Raw genomic sequence first — 9,138 nt, forward strand, 5'->3', positions numbered from 1 at the left:
ATGAGATTGGCACAGGACAGAGCAGAGTTTAGAGCTGTTGTACATAGGGTCACTATGAGTCGCAAGCGACTCGACGGTACATAACAACATCATCATGTTAACATTTGAAAACTAAATCATCATACCATGTGAGTAATCTAACTGTATACCAACACGGATATTTAGCATCACACTGAAGATTATATTTCCAAGGTACCTTCTAGATAGGATTATCATAGGACCAAATTCTGGCCAATAGAATGTAAGAAAAGGTATCTTTAGGCAACTTCTAGAAATCTTTTTTTAAACTACTGGTGTTCACAATCTGTTTGTTTGTTTGTTTGTTTGTCTTCAAGCATATAGAATCTGAATGTATGATTCCAAAATGCAACTTGTTACAGCATTTGCTTCTGAACATGTATTGTGTTGTTGTTGTTGTTGTTATGTGTCATAATGGTGCTTGAGACTCATAGCAACCCTAAATACAACAGCTCTGAACCCTGCTCTGTTTTGAGGAATTTCATTGTCTCTGACACACCTACCCCCATTACCCCAATTAATGAGTCAATTCGTCTCATCCAGGGTCTTCTCCTTTTGCACTGCCCTTCCCACTCCAAGGACTGATCTTTTCTTGCAACATGCCAAAAGAATTTCAGATGGAACAAGAAATGGAAGCAAGTGTCCACCAACGAGTGAATGAATAGGAAATTATGGTATATTTACACAGTAGAATACTTTGCAGCACTAATAAAATAAGGAACTTATAAAATATTAAACAATATCTGGAGAACATCACGCTGAGTAAAACATCTCATTCACAAAGTGAAAATACTACATAACACCACTGTTATAAAACCGAACTGATATGAGGGTTAGAAGGAAACTAAGAAAAGGAGATAAATAAAGAGCATTGCATTGGAACAGATGAAGGAAAGAACTGTTTAAAAGGAATATATGATTACACGTTATTTGTAAGACTACAGTCCAGAACAAGAGGCGCATAGGAAAGAAGACTGGGGAAGGGGTGTTGGGGGAGAGAAGTATGCAAAAATTAATTACTTTTTAAAAAGCAAACTATGGAGGGGGAGGGAGGAAAATACGAAACAATGAATTAAAAGGTAAACTTTTATGCAAACTTTCTTTAAAAATCACAATTTAAAAAATCCTTGCCTTCAAGAGGCAGCCTTGTTTCACCCTCTCCATATTGAACCTGTCTGATCTAGCAGTACATGGTATATTCAATACTCTTCTCAGTACCATAACTCAAAGCCATCAATTCTTCTTCTGTCATCCTTAGTCTTTGTTCAGTTCTTTGATGCATATCAAATAATAGTGAAGACCATAGCCTGGATCAGGCATGTCTCTCTAGACTGACAGCATTGTTCTTCAATACTTGGGAGAAGTCCCTGACAGCAGTTTATCCACACTCTATCTGGTCATCTTTTTTTTATGGAAATAAATATTAATCTCTTCCAGTCAGTTGGCCTGGTAGCTGTTCTCCAGATTTCTTGGCATAACCTGATGGGTACATCCAGAGCAGCATCCGTTTGCCAAAATATGTCAATTCCTATTCCATCAATTCCTGGGGCCTTGTTTGTTTGTCAGTTCCTTAAGAGCAGCTTGAACTACTTCTTTCTTCTCCATTATGTCTTGATCATATGTTGTTTCACAAAATTCTATAAACAGCATATTCATTACATTCTAAGTTTTGTGGTGCTTGTCTTTATAATGCCCTGACATATTGATATTATCATCATAGGACTGGCCTCCATGGCTAGAAAAACCTGTTTTGAAAACCTTACATAAATAATGATGTGATTAATTTGCAACTTCTTCAAAGGTATGACTTTTCAACTAGTAAGGTGATAATCATTCAACAGGTTTTTTTTCTTTGTTAGAAATAATATTTCTTAAAAGTTCCTGGCTGAGCTGTATGGAAATAGATAAATTAAAATACCATATTATACTTATTTCACTGAAAGGTATTCAGGGAAATTTTTATTTTTTGTTATGTGCTGTTGAGTTGCTTGCATCTTATAGAGATCCTATGTACCCCTGAAACCTGCTCTATCCTGTTCCAAACTTACTGTCTCTGACATGTCTACCCTCATTACTGTAGTCACTGAATCAGTTCATCTCATTAAGGGTCTTCCTCTCTTGTGCTGTCCCTCCACCCTCCCAAAAATTAATTTCCTCTCCAAGAACTGATCCTTCCTTGCAACGTGCCCAAAGTATGTCAGATGAAGCCTCAGAATTCTTGCTTCCAAGGAGCAGCCTGGTTTAACCATCCCTAGGACAAACTTGTTTGTTCTTATGGAAGCCTATGGTATATTTAATAGTCTTCTCCAGCACCACAGCTCAAAATCATCAATACTCTTTCAATCATCCCTACTCACTGCCCACCTTTCTGACACATAGCAAGTAGTTGAGAAGACTACTTGCCTCTGGATCAAGTGTACTTTAGTCTCCAGACTGACACTGTTGCTCTTCAGTACTCTGGAGAGGTCCCTGACTTTCCCAATGCAATTCATCTTTTGATTTCCTGGCTGCTGGTACCAAGAGTGTTGATTGTGGAGCCAAGCAAACTGAAGCTGTGAACAATCTCAATCTCTTCAGCGTCTATCTTGATGCTGTCAATTTGCTCAGTGGTGAGAATCTTTGTCTGATGCTGAACTTCATATTGAAGGCTGCAGTCCTTGACCCTCTCCAGCAAGTGCTTCAGGTCCTCCTCAGTTTCAGCAAGCAGGGTTGTGTCATCTGCATAATGCAAGTTGTTGATGAGTTTTCCTTCAATGCTGATGCCACATTGCATTTCAGCTTCCAGGATGATCTTTTCTCCATATAGATTGAAAAGTTACAGAGATCGAACACATTTCTGGCATACATTCTTCTCAGTTTTGAACCACACAGTGTTGCCTTGCTCTATTCTGATGACTGCCTCCTGGTCCAAGTATAGGTTTCACATAAGCATAATCAAATGTTCTGGGAATTCTCATTCTTCTCAGATTCAGTCCAGTTTGTTGTTATCCACAAAATCAAATGCCTAGTTTTTACTTAATAAAAGAAAATTAATTACTTATTACAGTTTTTCATTCTTCACACTTTATTGTACACATGGTTGGACAGGTTACTCTATGCTATATTACTGTAGTGTGAAATATAACTTGCTAAAAGTAAGTGACACTAAGCGTCATGTTCAAATAAATCCTCCAAATTCCCATTCTGTGGTTATTAAAAAAATTTCATTTCTTCCTCAAAAAGATGGCTTAAGTTCAGTATTTATTATAATGACAGCAACAATGGATTACAAATTGGTTTTCAAATTTGCCATTAATTTGTGTTTCTTGAGCAAAGCCAAAATCATAGCTTAAATAAATAGATGCCAGCACACAATCTCTAGAAATTAAATTGGTCTATTTATCTCCTTCAATCAGTTCGGCAGGTACCTATCTTCCACATCTTCCTGGCACAGACTGGTAAACAAGTACAGGGCTGCATCTGTTACTTGAAACATTTCAGTTAGTATCCTATGAGTTCTTGGAGCTTTGCTTTGTTTTGCTAATGCCTTCAGTACCCTTTGAACTTCTTCTTTCATTATTATTTGCTGTTGATATGTCACTTCCAAAATGATTCCATGTGAAACAAATTTTTGTAGTACTGATAGTCCCTCCATTAACTTGGTGCTTCTTGCATCCTTCTGGATGTTGTCCATAGCATCCTTCAGTATTGCAACTCAAGGCTTGAAGAACATGAGTTCTTCCCTTTTTATTTTTTAATCTAAACTTTTGGAAAATTTTATTATGATTTGCTTTGTCTTTTCAAACTGCTGTTTGGAATTTTCTGTTCTTTTACTTCAGCATTCCTTCCCTTTGTTTTAGCTTCTAGTGCAATTTTCAACATTTCTTCTAGCATTCATTTTGATTCATTTTTTTCTCCTCTGTCTTTGTAATTTTTCTTTTCTGGATTCAAGAGTATTTTCTTCTATACCATTCCACAACTCTTCTTGTCTTCAATCACTAGTGTTCAATGTCTCAAATCTATTCTTCACATGGTTTTAAAATTCAGATGGGAAGGACTCAATTTGGTTCTTGTAAGGGGTTTCTCCCATTTTTTTAAGAAATTGATGGTCTGTTCCATAGTCAACATCTGGCCTTGTTTAGACTGCTTATACTGGGTTTCTTCAATGATTTTTTTCCTCAAATGCAATCAATCTGATTCCTGTGTGGTTCTCAGGTGAGGTTCATGTGTATAGTCACCATTTGTGTTTTTAGAAAAAAGTATTTGCAATGAATAAATCATTGCACAAAATTCAATTATTCCATCCATCACTAAAACTGAATTTCTGACTACCAGTTTTTCTTTTGTTTAAACTTTTGTGGTCCGGTCAACATTTATTAATGTATCTTGAGTGCAGATTCAGTAAATTTTAGACTACAAAAGTTAGCAGACTGTCTCAATTTCCTTGTCTTTGGTTTTATTTGTGGGACTGTATCTTTGAATACCAGTTCTACTAACAGATTTTCCTTGTATGCATATGGATTGTATCCTATCACTCACAGTACTTTAAGATAGATCTTAAAATGTCTTTTTTACTATGAATTTAACACAATTCTTTCTCAATTTTTCATTCCCAGCTTATTAGATCATATACTGTCTGACTCAATGTGGCAAATTGCTGAATATCATCAAAAATGAGCTAAAATAAAACACTGACAGAAAATTTCCAGAAATTGTTAGCTGGATTTAGAAGAGTATGTGGCACAAGAGATACCACTACTGATGCCAGATGTGTCTTGGCTGAAAGCAAAGAATATTGGTAAAATGGTTTTTTTTTGTTTGTTTTTGTGTGTGTGTGTGTGTGTGCGTGTGTGTGTGTACTATTGACTATGTAGAGACATTTGCATGGATAGTAACAAACTATGGCTAACATTGTTATTGTTAGGTGCCATTGAGTTGCGCATAACTCATAGTGACCTTATAAACAAAAATCGGAACTCTGTTCTATCCTGTGCCATCCTCACACTTCCTAACACACAAGAGCCTTTTTTAGCAGTCACCACCTTCCTCTCTTTCGCTGACCCTCTACCCTTCACAACGTCATATCCTTCTCCAAGGAATAGCGCCTCCTAGCAACATGTTCAAGCTATATACTTTCCATGTTCCAATTGTTAAACAATGTTTGTTGTTGATTTTCCTCATTTCAACTGACCTTCCATCTGGGCTCTACCATTACACTACTATAACTATCTTCATTGTTTAGTGTTAATAAGGTTTTCAAAGTCCTGTTATTTAGAAAGTAAATGAAAACCCCTGATAACTAACTGTGCTCATGGAAACCTATACCTAGACCAAGAGACTGTTGCACACTGTTGTTTTTATATGCCATCAATTTGACTATGACTCATAGCACCTGTATGAACAATAGGTCTGAACTTTGTCCTATCCTTTACCATCTTTAATACACTTGACCCCATTGCACAGTCACTATTGTCCACCCATCTTGTCCAGGATCTTCTTCCCCTGTACTAACTCTCTACCTTTTTAAGCTGGATTCCATTTTCCTGGTTCCTCCTGAAGATATGCCCAAAGTATGTAACAAAGTTTCTAACTTGTTGCCTCCAAGTTTAACAAGACAGCAAGTAAAAAAATATTGAAGAGGATGTGGCAAGATAGGAACTCTTATACATTGTTGTTGGGATTATAAAATGGTACAACCACTCTGGAAGGCAGCTTGGCATTCCTTCAGAAAACTAACTGTAGAAATTTCATATGACCCAAGCTATTCCACTTCTTGGAATATACCCTGAGATAATGAGAACTGAAGCACAAACTGAACCTTGTACACCAATGTTCATAGCAGCATTATTCATCATCCTAAGAACATGGAAACAGCCCAAATGTTCAACCACAATCAAAAGGTTTGAGAAATTATGCTGAATTCACATGATGGAATACTATGCAGCATGCAGGAGCAATGATTTCGTAAATTACTACCTCACTAGGGAGGGACTGGAGAACATTAGGCTAAGTGAACTCAGTGCCATAAGGACAAATACTGTGTAAGACCATTATTGAAGAGTGTATATGAGGACCCAAGGGGAAAGGATGGAAGCAGAGGGATAAGGATCGGTGAGTGATGGGGTAGGGGTAGTTAATAACAGGGTCACACAATTTGATGGATGGAAGAAGGGTGGGTAAAGGAAATGGGAAAGATCTGGTATAGGAAACAATGAATATGAACTTTGTAAGTAAGCCAGTATAAAAAATGTATTTTTTTTAAAATGAATACAATAAAATAATATCACTAACTTGAGGGGGGGGGAAGTCTTTGAGTCCAAGGAGAGACTTGGTTTCACCCTCTCCAAGACAGACCTATTTGTTCTCTTGTCAGTCCATGGTATGTATAATACTCTTCTCCAGCACCACAACTCCCACATAGATTCTTCTCCTGTTATCTTTAGGCAGTTGCCACATTCTTAGATATACAACAAGAGGCTGAAAAGACTATGGCCTGAATCAGGAACACCTTAGTCTCTAGACTGCCATTGTTGCTCTTTAGCACTCTGAAGAAGTCCTTGAAAGCAGACTTTCCTAAATCAATTCATTTTTCAATTTCCTGTTAGTGCCAAGAGTGTTGATTGTGGATCTGAGCAAGATGAAATTGTTCAGTTTCAATCTTTCCACAACTAACCATGGTTTCACCAATTGAGACAATGGAGAGAATCTTTGTTTTCTTGATGTTAGGGTGCAATCCATACTGAAGACTACGGTCCTGGACCTTCTACAACAAAGGCCTCAAGTCCTCCTCAGATTTAGTAAGCAAGGTTGCTTTATTTGTAAAATGTAGGTTGTTGATTAATCTTCCTTCAATCTTGATAGGACTTTCTACAATCTTCTTCATAAAGTATAGCCTCCCAAGTGATCTGTTCCACTTATAGATTGAAAAGCATGGAGAAAGCATATACGTCTGAAAGCATAGACTCCTTTCTTGATTTTGAACCATGCGGTGATTTATTGCTCTATTCATACAACAGCCTTGGTCTTGTTGTTATTTATTAACAATCTGTGTTATGCAGATGATACAACCCTGCTTGCTGAAACTGAGGAGGACCTCATGCACTTGCTGCGAAGGGTCAAGGACTGCAGCCTTCAGTATGGACTAAGGCTCAAGAAGACATTCTCACCACTGGACCAATTGACAGCATCAGGATGGATGGCGAAGAGAGTGAGATTGTTCACACCTTGAGTTTGCTCGGCTCCACGGTCCTGGTCTAGGTATAGGTTTTTTATGATCACAACATGGGAACACTACATAGTTTACATTAAGAGAGATGTACATCTGAGGTGTACTCTCTCTCTCCATATCTATTCAATCTATATACTGAGTAAATATTTTGAGAAGCTGGATTATATAAAGAAGACTGTTGCATCAGGATTGGAGAAAGACTTAACAAGCTGCTTTATCCAGATGCCACAAACTTGTTTTCTGAAAGTGAGGAGGGTTTAAAGTGCTTGCTGCAGAAAAGCAAAGAATACAGTATTCAATATGTACTACATCTTAACATCAAGAAGATAAAAATTCTCACCACTGGCTCAATAGGCAACATCATGATAGGTGGGAAAAAGGATTGAATTTGTCAATGATTTCCTCTTTCTTGGATCCACAATCAACACCCTTGATACCAGCAATTGTCAGATGTATCACATTGGGAAAATCTGCTATCTAGGACTTCTCCAAAAGGCCAAGTAGTGAAAATGCTATTTTAAAAAATAAGGTGCACCTGAACCAAGGCATATCCTATACAATTACTTGCAAAGCATCTGAAAGTTGGAAAATGAATAAAGATGACAGAAAAAGCATCAATGTCTTTGAACTGTGGTGTTGCATAAGAGTACTGAATGTCCCATGGACAGTCAAAGAACAAATAAATATATCTTGGAGAAAGTGCAACCAGGGGGCTCTTTAGAGGCAAGCATAAGGAAACTTTGTTTCATGAACTTTGGGTAAGATTTTAGATGTGGCCAGTCGTTGGAAAAGGACATCATGCTTTGAAAGCTGAAGAGTGAGCAAAAGAGAAACAGACCTTTATAATGATGGATTGACTCAAAGTCTGTAAAAATTGGATCAAGAATAGCAGAGACAATGAGCATGGAACAGGATAGGACATGTTTCAGATTTGTCATTTTACTGTCACTATGAATCATATTGGACATAACCAATGGCACCTAGCAATAAGAATAACATACTGATAAACCGTATTTGAGTTGCAGAGATTGGCAAATCCACTTGTAAAAAGAATAAAAAATCAAGATTAGACTGAATAGTTTCACAAATAAAATAAGATACAGAGCTGATAATGAAAATGGTAACTAATTAATCCTATAGTTTTCACTATTATATTTACACTCCAGAAATGCGAAGGTTCTATAGAACCTTGTTTCATTATCATCCAGAAAGTTTAACTGGAATTTTAATATGGATCACTTGTTATTCTTCTGGTGTTCCTTAATTTCAGCCAGGATCCATATGACATCAGCAGTGATATACTTGGTGCCACGGCCTTTTCTAAATTGTACTTGAACTAGCAGTTCCCTATCTATATGCTGTTCTAGCCTTTTTTTTTTATGATCTTCAGTAGTATTCTGGTTGGTGTGATATTAATAATATTGTTCAATAGTTTCCACATTCAGTTGGATCATCTTTATTGGGAATGAAAACAAATAAGGACCTCTTCTAATATACTGGCCTTACAGTTGTCCTCCAAGTTACCTGGCATAGACTGGTGAGCATAGCCAAGGTTGCATTTGTTACTTGAAAAGAGTCAATTGGTTTCCCACCTCCAGGGGCCTTATTTTTTTGCCAATGCCTTCAATGCAGTTTCTATTTCCTCTTTCAATATCACTGGCTCCTGTTCATACCTTTACAACCTGTATGCAGAACAGATCATCCAGGAGGCTGGGCTCTATGAGGAGAATTGTGGCATCAAGATTGGTGGAACATCTATAAACAATCTGCGTTATGCAGATCACACAATCCTGCTTGCTGAAACTGAGGAGGACCTGAAGTGCTTGCTGCTGAGGGTCAGGGACTGCAGCCTTCAATATGGATTGAGGCTCAATGTCAAGAAGACAAAGATTATCTACCAATGGACCAATTGG

This window comes from Elephantulus edwardii, unplaced genomic scaffold (assembly GCF_000299155.1).
Source record: "Elephantulus edwardii isolate Elephantulus edwardi_28Jun2011 unplaced genomic scaffold, EleEdw1.0 scaffold00085, whole genome shotgun sequence".
In the NCBI taxonomy this organism is placed as follows: Eukaryota; Metazoa; Chordata; class Mammalia; order Macroscelidea; family Macroscelididae; genus Elephantulus; species Elephantulus edwardii.